At 44.0% G+C, this 16,648-nt stretch overlaps 1 pseudogene; it reads right to left on the bottom strand.

The window, feature by feature from the left end:
- The window catches only part of LOC121284668, an 83,977-nt pseudogene that overhangs the window by 61,965 nt on the left and 5,364 nt on the right, over nucleotides 1-16,648 (bottom strand).

Raw genomic sequence — 16,648 nt, 5'->3', positions numbered from 1 at the left:
TTGAAAATGACCCTTAATGAGGTCTACAAATTCATTGAAATTCTTTGAATCTGGGGCACTGGGTGCCATCAAACTTTAAATCAAACTGTAGGCTTTGCTCCCACAAGTACTCAAGAGGATCGCTCGCCTCTTCTCTTCCCCTGTAATCTCATTTTCTTGAAAGAAGAATGTGAGGCATTCTTGCATTGATACAATCAACTGTGGCTCGTTCAAAAGGATCAATTCTTCCAAACTGTGGCATTTTAAGAGGGGATAACTTCAATTCTAATGGAGCTTGCTACTTACATTGACTGGGCAAGTACGGTGCCTATTTCTTTTTTAACTTTATTTCTTCTGTTCAATCCTGTTTTATCCTCATCACCAGTTTATTGTAGGGTGTCTGAGTTGTACTATTAATGATAAAGTTGATCTGCAGACACTTCTTCGGTGGAAAAATTAAGTTTATTTACAATATACTCAGCAGCAACTACACTTGTGCTTTGAATTCCAACTCTATATCTACAATGACTGCTGAGGTAGCCCACGCTACTCTCCTATTGGTTACTACAGGTCATGTGAACTTCCTTAACAAGTATTATTCTTAAATGTACATTACACACTAATTAAACCATAATTACTACAGTGACTAACAGGCTGAGCTATTCAATTACCTAAAGATTGCACCTTCTTAACAATTTTTGAAGTTGTGTTATTTCCAACTATTTTAGTCATCCATTAATTTATTAACTATCATTAATCTGCTTTCCATTGATGCACATAACCATAGAAACATGCAGGACAGAAGGAGACCAATTCAGACCATTGTGTCTGTGCCAGCTCTTTGAAAGCGCCAACAGTTCCATCCCAAAGAGCTTATTATTTTAATATCAAGTTCCTTTTCCCCTCACATTCAGGTATATTTGACTGAAAGGTGATAAAGTGCAAGCTTTGGATGCAGCTTTGAATGGACAGGAAATTGTTTCAAAGGGCATCACTTTTATCAGAGGGAATCAGGCAAACATTAATGTGGGAAGAGAGGAGAGTCAGGTTGTTCTCATCACAGTTACATCACAAAACAGCATAAGGTAACTTTGGAAGGAAGGAGCCCTTTGGCCCATCTCAGAACATCTTTTCAGATTACTAACCCTATCACCCTTCCAATTATAAAATAACTTCTTCATCCTGGCATTAATCACATGTTCCTTCTCCACTCAATTTCTAATCTGAACTATGGTCAAATGGGAAGACTGTAGTGATTTCCTCCAACATGGAAGAAAAGTTACAAGAGTGATTCATGCTGGAATGTTCTCCAACACAAAATGGCAGATGTTCATGGACATTGTCATTAAACAAGTTACCCACAAATCTATTTGGTACCAGTGATGTCAAGGGAAGGCAGCTCAAATGTGGGGAATAACTTACCTAAAAAAAAAGTCAAAGTGAATATTAATTCTAAAAATAACTAAGATAAACACAGTCATCAGGGTATTGGACACTAAGTGACACTGTTGGGTATTTGGCTAGAATTGGGTTCAGTTCAATCCTGATTGACAGATTGAAGGTCCCCCCTATCTACTGATCGTAAAGTTCACCTTAACTGCAGTTACCTGGATCATGTGAATGAAATCAAACTTTTTGCTTTCCTTTTTCCCCTTGTTTTGCTTTTCGTATTCTTCTGAGTGCATCTGGTTCCAGGTGAAGGAGATGTTAAGTCCTGAACCCGTTTCTTTCACAAACTCTGGAACACAAGTAGATTTAGAAAAGAATCCTCTTGTTAAAAAAGTGATTGGAAGCACGACCGTTTTTTGGCATTTCATCATATCCAGTTTCCTGAAACCCACATTTCAACACACATTTCATTGCTGTCTGCTTGGAAGTGAGACTATTGGTAAATTAGGGCAGGATTTTTACCTTGTCGGGTGGGCGTGGCAGTTGAGCCCCGGGAGCAGTTGAGAAACCGACTGCCACCCGCGATCAGGCCCCGTCTGCGATTTCACGCTGGCTGGCCATTATTTGGACAGCATGAATTGCGTGCTGCAATGCTGAGTGCTGCCAGGGTTGGGGCAGGAGGAGGGTGAGCACAGAAGTTTGCGCATCCGTGGGTGTGCGCACTGAGAGCTCCCTGAAGGCACAGAGGTGCCTTGAGGAGCTGAAGAATTTTAAAAACAAAGATAAAGAAGTTAAAAATGTTAAAGACGTGACCCCTCTTGTGACTTTGTCACATGAGCAGGGACATGTTATGGATGAGACTTTTTAATTCCTGTTGGAAATCTTATCCCGGTGTCATGATGTTCCCACCAATATACTGCCCTTGCTCTTCTAAGTGGCAGCGGTCACAGGTTTGGAATGTGTTGTCAAAGAAGACTTGGCAAGTTTCTGCAGTGCATCTTGTGGATGGTACGCAATGCTGCCACTGTGCATTGATGGTGGAGGGACTGAATGTTTAAGATGGTAGATTGGGTGTCAATCTTTGTTATAGATGGGTGAATGAGGTTTCATAAAAAATCCAAAGGCCGCCTGGCTGATTCGCCTGCCGCCAGCTGTAAGGTTGGGTGGGCAGCAAAAAATTGCATTTAATTATTGCTTTAATGGCCTTAACAGACCTGTTAATTTTTGAGGGGCGCACTGCCAACTCCCACGTGTGCTGCCGACTGAAATATCGCGCAAGTGCGTGATGACATCGGCACACAAAAAATTCTGGCCTTAGTTTTAATTGAGGGAAAATAGCAATGCATTATCCTACTTTTTTCACAACTGTTGAAAATTAAATGATTTGTACAAATCATCAGTCAGTAAATATAGTAAAAAAGTGCTGGAATCCCTCTTTTTTTTTTACTCCTTCACGGGATATGGGTATTGCTGGCAAGGCCAACATTTGTTGCCTACCCCTAATTTCCCTTGAGATGGTGGTGCTGAGCCACCTTCTTGAACTGCTATGGTGTAGGAACACCCAGAATGCTGTTAGGAAGGGAGCTCCAGGATTTTTACCCAGCAACAGTGAAAGAACAGCCATATAGTTCCAAGTCAAGATGGTGTGTGGCTTGGAGGGAACTTACACATCATGATGTTCCCACCAATATATCTTCTAAGTGGCAGCGGTCACAGGTTTGGAATGTGTTGTCAAAGAAGACTTGGCAAGTTTCTGCAGTGCATCTTGTAGATGGTATGCAATGCTGCCACTGTGCATTGATGGTGGAGGGACTGAATGTTTAAGATGGTAGATTGGGTGCCAATCTTTGTTATAGATGGTATTAAGCTTCTTGAGTATTGCTGGGGCTGCATTCATCCAGGCAAGTGGAGAATATTTCATTACACTCCTGACTTGGGCCTTGTAGATGTTAGACAGTCTTTGGAGAGAAAGGAGGTGAGCTACCCACCACTGAGTTCCCAGCAATTGACCTGTTCTTGTGGCCATAGTATTTATACTGCATATTTAATAACATGATGGATTTTAAATAAACCAAAATATTGAATCAGGCTGACATTGAGTATACAAGTTCCCCGCCAGAGATTTCTCCATGAGTTGACCATTTCTCAAGTAAGATTCAGGTGTCTGGTATGAAGATCTTAGGACAGACACACATTTATTCGGCTGGAGATATTTAGAATTAGGTCTGCATGATTTGATATAGATCCTGTATTATTTTTTTCCTATCAGACCCCCTTTGCTGGTACTTGTATCTATGATAGCCTCAAGTGAACAAAATGCACAATTCAATTTTCAATATGCTAAGCTGGTAGTTCAATATGCCTATCAATCTTGGGTATCGACTATCGGTATCTACTTATGTGCCTATGCGGGCTCTTTGAAAGAGCCACATGTTGTCTTATACCCCTGAGTTGGACTGCTTTCCTGTTCTGATTTTTTTTTTTACTTTAAGTATTTGAGAACCCAGGCATCAGTTGTCATAACTGTAGGATCATATCTTTGTTTTAAATGAGTGCATGTCACAAAATGAAACATACATACTCAGTCAAATCAAACATCAAAATTCAATATGATTATAGGATTCTTATTACTGAGTTCTCAATTCACTATAAGAGCAGCTCAGTTGACAATCTTCACAATTTGAGCATGGCAAACAATGATTTACTCAGAACACTTACACCAATTTTCTATTTTGATCTCCACATTCCATGCATGCTAATACAAAATTATACTATATCAATAGAAACATATAAACTTCAGATAACATGGAGCCAAGATGTGACTTCTAATGACTTTGTTACCGTGGTTATATTGTTTACTCAAGCTCTTTAGCCCTCATTAATGTAAACAGTGACCATATAACATGTGCCAAACCTTTAAGCAATGCCTTTAAGCGACCTTTCCATTCTTTCAGCCCTTACCTTAGGCCTGCTTCACAACACATCCCTCTTCAGTAAAGCTGAATGCTGCTTTAAGGCATTGGGCAGAATTTTACGTCCCGTGGGTGGGCGTGTGCCCGACCCGATTGGGCCATAAAATTGCACAAGATGATGTCGGACGAGCGTCCCGATGTCATCGCAAAGTTGCACGATATTTTGCTTGGCATGTGCATGTGGTGTCAGAGCCATGCCCGCCATCAATTAAAAGGCCATTTACAGCCATTAAAAACCAAATTGATCCCAATTTCATGTTGCCTGTGCAATTTTGCGCTCATCACATGGGCAAAACAGGCAGCCCGGCAGCCCGCTTTTTGCAAAACCTCATCCAAGGGCACGATAAAAAGGTTCAGCAGCTTTGCCATTGTAAGTAGTGAGCAGTTTAGGATATAGTTTGCTGCTTGTTGCTTATTGGAACTTGACAGCTTCAAATCAGTCCTGAGCTTCATTCTTAGCATTTCCAGGCTTCATTCCAGGACTCATTGGTGTGTCTAAGGCCCCTAGAGGATTTTGACTGTATCCTCGTTGGCATCAGCATTGGAGACAGCCTGCTGACTCTGCTGTCTTGTTGGCCTTGATGACCTTGGCAGTCATCATCTGGCCAGTGGAGCCTGTGCTGGCCCTGCCTGGGAGAGAGTGGCCAGTGCCACGGCTGGCATCTCCCCAGTCATCGCTACTTCATCAACTGCTACAGTCCTTGGCGGAGGCGCAGAGGAGCTGCTGCCATCATCCAGAGCGCCCTGAGAGGAACCCACAGAGATGACAAGCAGCTCATGCGCCAACATGAGGTTGTTCTGGACCTCCCTGCTCGCCATTGATGGATGGGCACCTAGCTGGGATACTGGGTGCCTTATCCATCTTCCACACTGACTCTGAGCACCTGAGGTCATTGCGTGTGTGAGGGCTTGCAGGTCTGATCGCAACCCCAGGAACCTCTGATTCTGTCCCTGGAGCTGCCTCTCCATGAGAGTCACCACTCTCTATATGGAGGAGGCAGTGTGCTTGGCCATGAGGGTCAATGCAGTGCTCACCTTCCGCATCGACTCCTCCATCATGGAGATCATGGCATGCACACCCTCATGGATCTGCAGCAGATGCTCCCGCACATCCAGCTTGACATCCAGCAGCTGCTGCCTAATGGATGATGCCAGATGCTCATCATCTGCCTTCCTCTCCTCCTGGTCTCCAGCAGTCCTCCTACTGCCGGCGCCCTGGGTTCTCTCTGCATCCACCTGCACCTCAAGCGAGTGTGAAGTGCCCTCACTGCCGTGCACCAACATTCTAGCCGAAGATCTAATGCCCACTGAGGTGCTGATATCAGTGCTGGTGCAGAGAGCAGGTGTGACTCAGGTGCAGCTGAAGCCCAGCGGTCCTCTGGCGTCAAGGATGGCCCTTTGGGGTCCTGCGAATGAGTACCTGCTGGCGAATCTAAAGGAGAACAACCACATGCCATTAGTTTAAGTCAGTACACTGTCACTGTGCATGCCAGGCACCCTGGTGACACAATGGAGATCTGCATCATGGTGCCATCGTCTTTCAATGATCAATAGGAACTCTAGTTTTGAGCCTCCCATCAATTAAGGGACTACACTAGAATGTTTGCACAACCTGAAACTCTCACCTCCATGCACTGCACTCTTATCTTCATCGAATACCCCAACCTCTCCACAACTGGTTGAATGAGGTGTGTGGCAGCTCTCCAACTTCAAGGCGTCCTGCTCAAATCTGGTCAATATTATGAGGTTTGGGGGGCCTCCACCTATCTGTGAATGTGGCTATGGCTCATCTTCTCCTGAAAGGACAGAGGAGCATTGGTTAGTCCACTCTATACCTGCACCGCCATTACAGCCTGACCAACCGCACCTGAAGAACACCTTGCAGGGCGCATCCAAGCCGTGGTCCTTGAGCTGCAAGGCACTCAAACCAAGCAGCCAGGTCTCTCCCCCATGGCCAGCTCTGGCGACATTGCCAGTTGTAACCCGGACTCTAACACCCCTGAGCTCCACGGGGGTGGGTGGCAGCCAGCCCTTAACACTTCTTCACACCGATCCATGCCAACATGATACTCACCCTTCCCGAGCACAGCAGGTCATTGAATCTTTTGCAACACTGCACCCATGTTGGCTGCACAATGTAAAAAATAAAAACAAAAAAACTGCAGATGCTGGAAATCCAAAACAAAAACAGAATTACCTGGAAAAACTCAGCAGGTCTGGCAGCATCGGCGGAGAAGAAAAGAGTTGACGTTTCGAGTCCTCATGACCCTTCGACAGAACTTGAGTTCGAGTCCAAGAAAGAGTTGAAATATAAGCTGGTTTAAGGTGTGTGTGTGGGGGGCGGAGAGATAGAGAGACAGAGAGGTGGAGGGGGGGTTGTGGTTGTAGGGACAAACAAGCAGTGATAGAAGCAGATCATCAAAAGATGTCAACGACAATAGTACAATAGAACACATAGGTGTTAAAGTTAAAGTTGGTGATATTATCTAAACGAATGTTGTGGCTGCTGACCTTGGCTGCTACCTCTTCCCATACTTTGTTTGGCTGTTGCAGAGGCCTCCTCTTTCCACCTCAGGGAATGAGGGTGTCCCTCTTGGCAGCCACCTCCTACTAGATCACTGCAAGGCACTTGTCCGAAAACTGGGGAGCCAAGTGCCCACCTGTCCTGCCCTCCTGCCTGGCGTCTCCAGCCGCGTTAAGGCCACAGCTTCTGTCTCCAGAACGTAAAACATATGACTCTCCCCTGGCAGCCTTCATGGAGCTTACTCTGCAATTTTTAAACTGCGTGCCGGGTCGCCATTGGACCCAGCCAGTCCTTCCTGACCATTGGGAAGACACGTTTCATGCTGGGTGGCCCTCAATTGGCAATCAGGGGCCTGTTTCCTCACCTGTCCCAGGCCCGCCCATCATGTGTGCCCGCCAAGGATAAAATTCAGACCGATGTGTGTTGACCCCACAATGAGCCACATTTGCAACGTGAACGCACATTCCCACATCCTACAATTTTTCCCCTTTTTCAAGCATTTATCCAATTCCAATTTGGCAGTTTATATTTCATTTGCTTCAAATGCCCTTCCAGGCAGTACATTCCAGATCATCATAGCCGTTACGTAAAAAAAAATTATGAAGTGGATGTGTCACAAGCATGTTCCCAGGACTGCCCAAGTATCCTCCAGGAAACGTTAGGAATTAATTGTACATGACTTTTCATTGCAAAATTCCTTCTCTTCTTCAGGAGGACATTGCAGTCTCTACTTCTGACTATGATTCAGCTCGAAAACAGGGATTGAACTAAATTTGACCCTTCATTTTCAGTTCAGAGTTTTAATGCTCATTACATAACAACATCGTGCTCTCCTCATTTGCTTCTTTTTATGTCTTGTTGCAATTGATTATACACAGTCTCAGCCCAGTGAGTGCAAAACTTCATCCAAAACAATATTATTTACCTAAAGATCATGAGCATAATTTAGAAGATAATAATTAATAAACGATTAACTTATTTTTGCCAAAGTGGTTAGTAGCCATTTCACAGTGGTTAATAAAGACTACTAGTTCTATGATCAATCAAAGGATAACTTATGTCTCACCCACACATGGTCATAACGAGAAACAGATCAAAGATGAGTTAACACCCCAAACAAAACTACTGTTTTCACCAGAAAACACATATCCAAGTCTAAAATGATACCTTTGTATTTGGAGATTTGTTGAGGATTAGGCTCCACCACCTCATTATGAATTGAAAGGCCTGGATGTTTGGATTGAATTTTGCCAAGTATTTCAAAGTCTATTTTACCTAAATGCAAAAAAAGTAGACAACTTTTGAATGCTTCCATAAATGCATTACATCACATTTTCAATAAAAATAGGTCAGCTGCATTAAAACTGCTAGGATTTCACTTGTTTTAAATTTCAAAATTTAAAATCAATTTCAAATCAATTTTCCACTCATCTGAAAGCAATGCTAGTTTTGCACAAGTATTACTAGCCAAATGTATTTTCATTGAATTATGCAATTCATTCAAAGTTTATTATTTGCTTTCATACAAGATTAAACATATTAGATGAATAATAATCATTGGAGTTCAAAACTACTCTGATATTAATTGGACAGTAGAGATAGCTGAAGAAATAAGGGAATGGAGTTCATACAATGTGCACAGAGCTCCTTTCTAATCTAATATGTAAAAATTCCAACAAAGGAAGATACAGGATTGAGTAATGGGGAAATGGACCAAAGTAGATAAATGAAGTAAAAGTAGGAAATCATCTAGGTAATAGAGACCACAGTATAAGATGCTTTAAGAAAAGAGGGAAGTATGTATGTATGATGAAAACCAGGTAAATAAATAGATGGCAAAGGAGTGCATGATAAGGGAGAATGCAAAGAGGTCAGGAGAAAAGTCAAAAAACAATTAGGGAGGCAAAGAGAGATTATGAAATTAAATCATCAAGCAGCATAAAACAAACAGTAAAATATTTTTCAGGTGCATCCATAGGAAAGGAAAGGCTGGGATGGGAATAGCAAGACTAAGGGATAGACAGAATAATACCACATGTAATTATAGAGAGATAGCAGAGATATTAAATAATTACTTCCCTTCAGTGTTTACTGAGAAGGTAGAACAGATAGACATGAGTAATGAGATGTGAATTTAAAATAAAAGAGTGGATGTGTTGAATAGACTAATTAAGCTCAAAAAACGTAAAGCCCCTAGCCCAAATGGATTTTATCCATTCATTTGAAAATAATGTTGGGGAGAGGTAGCAGAGGCATTACTGCATATGGTTAATAATTTATTAGAAAAAGGTGTTGTGCCAGAGGGCAGATGGATAGCGAATGTATTTTCTATATTTAAGGAGAGGGACAGAACATGTCCTACGAGATATAGACCAGTCATTTTAATGTCATTGATAGGAAAAATAATGGAATCCCCACAAAAGGAGGGAATGGAAGAAAATCTAGAAGAAAAATATGACAATGAACGGTGAGCATATATTTTAAAGGTAAAATCATGCTTGAGCATTGGGTTGAATTTTTGGAGGAGGTGACAGAGAGATCTGGATTTATCTGGAAATTATCTGGATTTATCTGGATTTTCAAAAATTCTTCAATAAGGTAGACCATTATACACTAGTGAATAAGGGCAGAGAATGCGAAGTCGGGGACTAGTGGCAGATGGATTGCCAGCTGCCTTCAAGACAGAAAGCAGAAAGCGGGACTAAATGGTCTAAATGGTAGTTATTGAAAGTGGTAGAGGTAGGAAGATGTTACACAAGGATCAGTGGCGAGACCACATCAATTTAAAATTTACATTAACAAGTTGGACTTTGGAAACAAAAGCACAATTTGTAAATTAGAGACAGAGATGAAATTGGTGGGGGGGAGGTGTCAGGTGGTGGGGAGAGACATTTAATATTGAGGACTGCAACATATTACAGGAGGACAATGGTAAAATTGAAAAATAGGCAAATAATTGACAAATGAAGTTCAACACATAAATGTTAGGTAGTACATTTTGGTAGGAAGAATGGGATGGCGAATTATTATTTGGCAGGTGCAAGTCTAAGTGGGGAGAGGAACAAAGAGATCTCAAAACACAAATACACAAAATGCTAAAAGTTGTGCTATAGGTTACCAAGGTCATTTAAAAAAAAGCAAATCAAGCACCAGGCTTTATATCCAGAGGAATAGAATTGAAAAGTAGAGAAATTATGCTCAACCTGTATTTAACCTTAGATTATACTTTGAGCAAATGTGCAGTTCTAGTAGCCAGAAATGCATGGGTATACATTCCAGGGAAGGATGAATAGGTTGGGTCTATTTTCTCTTGAAAAAAAAAAGATTGCATATTGACCTAACAGAGATCTCCAAAATAATGATATGTCTGTGGGAATGGGGGTTTAGTGGTTATGTCACGAGGCTAGTAATCCAGAATTCCAGGCTTATGTTCTGGGAACATGGATTCCAATCCCTCCATGGCAGCGAGTGTAATTTAAATTCGGTTGAGCAATCTGGAATTTGTGAGAGAATAGGTATTGTTGGATTTGTGGGTTTTCCTGATGGAGGCCAAGCACTACAATTCTCGGCATGCCTGGGAGTTCCAGCACAAGCACAGAGAGCAGTAAAGGGGGAAGGGGGCAAAGGCCTTGCATATATAAGGATAACTTACCCAGAGAAGGCATGAAAACAGCTACTGCAGGACTGGGGTATGGTGTGAAAACAAGCCCTCGTGACAAGCGAGTCAGGAGAAGACAGGGAGGAGAGTCAGCTCCATGCAACTGAAGTGCTGCAATTGGGTCCGAGCTGCTGAGGTCTGGGGCTCAGAGCAGCCTCAGGAGCCATCGGTAGCTCATGCTGCTAAGAGCTGGGTCTCAGGGAAGCCCTGGAGCACTATTAGCTCAATGCACCTGGGTCTCAGGGAAATCCTGGAGCAGTATTAGCTCAGTGCAGCTGGGTATCAGGGAAGCCCTGGAGCAGTATTAGCTTAGTGCAGCTGGGTCTCGGGGAAACCCTGGAACCTGGATTGCTCCATGCTGTTGAGGAGCCCTGGAACAGTTGTTGTTAGCAGCTGGGGTGCTCAGACACAGAAAAAGCCTGAAGACAGTGTCAGCTCAGTGAAACTGAGATGCAGTTGGCTGTTCCGTGAGAAGCAGTCATCGGCAGCGGTGTGGCTGAGGATCTGGGAACATGCTTGTGTTTAGATGCTGGAATATAGCCTGATCAACAAATGGGGACACAGTCTCAGTAGTAGGTCAGCTCAGCTGGAGAAGAAGACAAAGAAGGCTGGACCTAGGAATAAATTTGAGAGAGATTTGGAATAATGTGCCTTTTTGCAGAATCACAGAATCTTTACAGTGCAGAAGGAGGCCGTTCAGCCCTTCATATCTGTGCTGGCTCTCTGAAAGAGCATTCTACCTGGTCTCACTCCCCTGCCTTATCCCAGTAACCTTGCACGCTCTATCTTTCCAGATAACAATCCCTTCTGAACATCTCAATCGGTGAGAAAAATTTTCCTCACATCACTTTTACTCATTTTGCCAATTATTTTGAATCTGTGCCTTTTAGTTCTTGATGCTATCTTGAGTTTGAACAGTTTCTCACTATTTAACCTGTCCATGCCCCTCAGGATCTTGAATACCTCTATCAAGTCTCATCTCAGCCTTCTTTTCTCCAAGGAAAACAGTTCCAACCTCTCCAATCTATCATCATAGCTACAGTTCTTTATCGCTGAAATCATTCTTGTGAATTTCCTCTGCACTCTATCCAATGCCTTCAAACCTTCCTCAAGTATGGTGCCCAGAATGGACCCAATACTCCAGATGAGGTGAGGGTTGTACCCTGGAAATTGGATGGAGTAGAACTGCTGTCAGCTGGGGATCAAACTAGCTCGTGGAAAGAGAGGAACTGGCGTTGCTCAAAGAACCTCTGTGTCTCACAGAGATGACCGGTGTTTGGGTGGGTTTCTGAGAAATTCGGGGGGCCTTTCTTGGTTGTGTTTGTCATTTAATGTGAAGTTTGTGTGTCTTTGACAACAGTTTGCCAGTTTATTCATGTTTGTCTCATGTTAATTCTGGATGTTAGAGTATGAAATAGATAATATTGAGTGCTTGCTTGGTTGACTCTAGTGAAGATTCTTCTTCTGCTTGATTAAAACCATGGCATATGTGGCTTTTTTACTCTTAGTAACTGGGATTTCCAATAATGTCCACTTTAAAATAACAAGTTACTGGCCCCTAACCGGATGGTAACAAATTTGGGAGTTTCATCTGGGACTGTAACACAAAATTGGGGGTCTAATCTTGGATTGTAACAAATTAAAAGCTAGTCTCAATAATGGTGACCATGAACTGATTGATGTAAAAACCCATCTGGTTCACAGATGCCCTTAAGGGAAAGAAATCTGCCGCCCTTACCTGGTCTGGCTTACATGTGACTCCAGACCCACAGCAATGTGGTTGACTCTTAAATACCCTCTGAAATGGCCTAGGAAGCAACTCAGTTGTATCAAACGACTACAAAGTCAAAAAAGAATGAAACTGGATAGACCACCTGGCATCAACCTAGACGCCGGAAACAACAATGGCACAACCAGCTATGTCGACTCTGCCAACTCCTCCTTGCTAACATGTGGGGTCTTGAGCCAAAATTGGGGGAGCTGTCCTACATACTAGTCCAGCAATAGCCTGACGTAGTCATATTCACCGAATCATACCCCACAATATTCCAGAAACCACCATCACCATCCCTGGGTATGTCCTGTCCCACCAACAGGGCAGACACACCAAAGGTGATGGCACAGTGGTATACAGTTGGGAAGGAGTTGCCCTTGAAGTCCTAACATTGACTGTGGACCCCATGAAATCTCATGGCATCAGGTCAAACTTAGGCAAGATAACCTCCTGCTGATTACCATCTATTGTGCACCTCCCCCTCCCCCTCCCCCTCCTCAAACCCTGCTCCAGTCAGCTGATGAATCAATACTCCTCACATTAATATTGGAAGAAGCATTGAGGGTGGCAAGGGTGCAGAATGGACTCTGGGGTGGGGGAATTCAATCTCTATCATCAAGTGGTGGCATCACCCCTGACTGAGCTGACTGGGCCCTAAAGGTCATAGCTGTTAGACTGGGTTTGCGGCAGGTGGTAACGGAACAAAGAAGAGGGAAAGGCCTACTTGGCCTCATCCTCACCAATCTTCCTGTCACAGATGCATCTGTCTGTGACAGTATTGCAAGGAATTACCATCACACAGTCCTTGTGGAGACAAAGTCCTGTCTTCACATTGAGGATACTCAACATCATGTTTGTCACAACTATCATATTAAATGGAAAGGTTTCAAGCAGGTCTAGCAACTCAAAACTGGCCATCCATGAGGTGCTGTGGGTCATCAGCAGCAGCAGTATTGCATTCAACAACAACCACAATCTCATGGCCTGGCATAACCCCAACACTACCATTAATATTAAACTAGGGGATCAAACCTGGTGCAATGAAGAGTGCAGGAGGACATGCCAGGAACAGCACCAGGCATACCTAAAAATGTGATATTGACCTGGTGAAGCTACAGCACAGGACTACTGGCATGCCAAACACCATAAGCAGAATAGCCCAGCATATCAGTGCTAAAGACAAAGATGAAGTATTTGCAGCTATCCTCAGCCAGATGGATGATCCATCTCGGCACCCTCCGGAGGTCCCCAGCATCACAGATGCCAGTATTCAGCCAATTTAATTCACTCCACATGGTATCAAGAAACGGCTGAAGGCACTGGTTATTGCAAAGGCGATGGGCCCTGACAGCATTCTGGCAATAGTACTGTAGACTTGTACTTGTGCAGAACTAGCCGTGCCCCTAGCCAAGCTGTTCCAGTACAACTACAACACCTGCATCTACTCAGCAATATGGAAAATTGCCAGGTATGCCCAGTTCACAAAAAAAAGCAGGATAAATCCAACCCATTCAATTCCCACCTCTTCATCTACTCAGCAAATTGATGGAAGGGTTTATCGACAATGCTATCAGCTGACACTTACTCAGTAAAGATGTGCTCTCTGATGCTCAGTTTGGGTTCCGCCAGGGCCACTCAGCTTCTGACCTCCTTACAGCCTTGGTCCAAGCACGAATACAGGAGCTGGAATCAAGAGGTGAGATGAGAGTGACTGTCCTTATCAATCAAAGCAGCATTTGACCAAGCATGGCGTCAAAAAGCCCTAGCAAAACTTAAGTTACTAGGAAGCGGGGGCAAGCTCCCCTCTGGCTGCAGTCATACCTAACACGAAGGAAGGAGGTCAGTTAGCCCAGTCGCAGGACATCACTGCAGAAGTTCTTCAGGGTTGGGTCTTAGGCCCAACCATCTTCAGCTTCTTCACCTTCACCTTCCCTCCATCATAAAGTCAGAAGTGCGGATGTTAGCTGATGACTGCACATGTTTTAGCACAATTCCCGACTCCTCAGGTACTGACACAGTCAATGTTCAAATGCAGCAAGAGCTGGATGGCAGTCAGATTTGGGCTGATAAGTGGCAAGTAACATTCACACCACACAAGGGCCAGGCATTGATCATCCCCAACAGGAGAGAATCCAACCATCTCCCCTTAACATTATTGGCATTACCATCACTGAATCTCCCCACTATCAACATCTTGGGGGTTACCATTGACCAGCAACTGAACTGGACTAGCCATATAAATACTGTGGCTACAAGAGCAGGTCAGAGGCTGGGAATTCTGCAGCAAGTAACCCACTTCCTGACTCCATAAATCCTGTCCACCATCTACAAGACACAAGTCAAGAGTGTGATGAAATACTCTCCACTTGGCTGGATGAGTGCAGTTGCAACAACATTCAAGAAGCTTGACAACATCCAGGACATAGCAGCCGGCTTGATTGGCATCCCATCCACAACTTAAACATTTACTCCCTCCACCACTGACACACAGTGGCAGCAGCATGTACCATCTACAAGATGTACTACAGCAACTCACCAAGGCTCCTTCGACAGCACCTTCCAAATCCACCATCTCTACTACCTAGAAGAACAAGGGCAGGAGATGCATGCGACCAATACCACTTGTATGTTCCCCTCCAAGCCACAGACCGTCCTGACTTAGAACTATGTCACCACTCCTTCACTATTGCTGGGTCAAAATCCTGGGACTCTGTTCCTAACAGCACTGCGGGTGTACCTACAGCACATGGACTGCCTGTCAGGTTTTCCAGTGGCCTATTTGTGGGTACTTTTATCATGCACACACTGTGCCCAATCAAGGGGCCTGACATTGGAAAGGTGTGCCTAGAGGAATCCACCCCCTGCCCTTGCTTAAGAACCCCCTCCCCCCAATGACTGGTGACTCCCCTTCCCAGGACCCTCATTCCACTTATACTCACCTTTGAATGGGGAATCCATCAGCGATCCTCATGCTAGGCCCCACTATAGTAATGGCAGTGGCTACTATCTCTAAAAGTGCTGCCATTACTGGAGAACTGCTGGCTTACGATTAGTTGGCACTCCTCTACCTGGGGCTTAATCCAATGGGAGGCCCGACACAACCCAGCCAAGTGCCTGATTACCTTGGAATAGCATCAGGCCTCCTGGAGAAAAGGGACACAGGATTCCCAATGGTTCTCCAATCGGTGGGCGAGACTTCCATTGCCCACATGAAATCCTGGCCTACCTTTCTGTTCTGCTTCCTATTACTCCTATTTGGTGCAAACCCTGTAGCTTCAACAGAGCCGGCGGCAGGCTGCTCGATTCCCTGCTCTGACAGGTGAGATGCTGGTGACAAATGTCCTCTGAGTGTTGGATCCCCCCAAATATTGCACTGCTTTGCACCATGGCAGGAGGCAGCATGAGGAATACTGTCATGGGGAGCGGGAAGTTGAAGGGATGAGCAATGAGAGCACGCTGGGAAGAGTTCCCATTTCCACATGTCTTTCTTCCACCTTCCCTCTCATGACCCACCCTCACTTCCCTGCTAGCCAAGAGCTGCACAGCACTTGACTGAATTTCATGAGGCCTTGAGCCACTAAGGAGAGGTTTGCCTCAATCCTGTGTCAACTGCTGACAGAGTGAGCAGGCTTGCTAGATCAATTCAGCACGAGTAAATGTTATACGCCAAATGCAGTGTGATATTAATGCTGGCACCAGATATATGTGTTAGTCCCTTCTCTCCAGTGCATATGCCAATGGACCATGCATACAAACAGACAGACATATGTAATAGGAGCAGGAGTAGGCCACTTGGCCACTCCAGCCTGCTCAGCCTTTCATTTAGATCATGGCTGACCTGACTGCAACCTCAACTCTACATTCCCACCCACCCCTGACAATCTTTCACCCTCTTGCTTATCAAGAATTGATCTAGCTCTGCCTTAAAAATGCGCCACCCTGATTTCCAGAGCCTGTTCCTGTGCAGCAGTCAATGTGGCAACAACCTGAGCACCAACCTGGGTTCCCCGCCTCTCAGAATTGTAGTAAAATCCCCAGAAAAAGTTACACCTCATTTAATGAAGTTTTACTGGATTTTTAATGGTGTACACTTTTAATTAACTGCTAATAGCATCACTGACCGTGAAAGTTTAATTTTAAATTTGTTGAATGTCAAATTTCTCCAACATGAGAAGAAATTGCACAACTGCTTTTTTTTTTTAAAAGTTATGATATTTTAGCTTCCAAATAAATCCCATGTGTAAGTCCCAATCATTTGGTTCGCTATCCTTAAAATTGAATAGTTGAGTGGTTTTTACTTCCTGGATTTTTTTCTGCCAGAATAAGGCAATGTGATGAGCTGCTTTCCCTGC

Source organism: Carcharodon carcharias, chromosome 12 (assembly GCF_017639515.1).
Source record: "Carcharodon carcharias isolate sCarCar2 chromosome 12, sCarCar2.pri, whole genome shotgun sequence".
NCBI lineage: Eukaryota > Metazoa > Chordata > Chondrichthyes > Lamniformes > Lamnidae > Carcharodon > Carcharodon carcharias.
The sequence above is the reverse complement of the archived record's forward strand: the minus strand, read 5'-3'. Positions and strand labels throughout refer to the sequence as shown.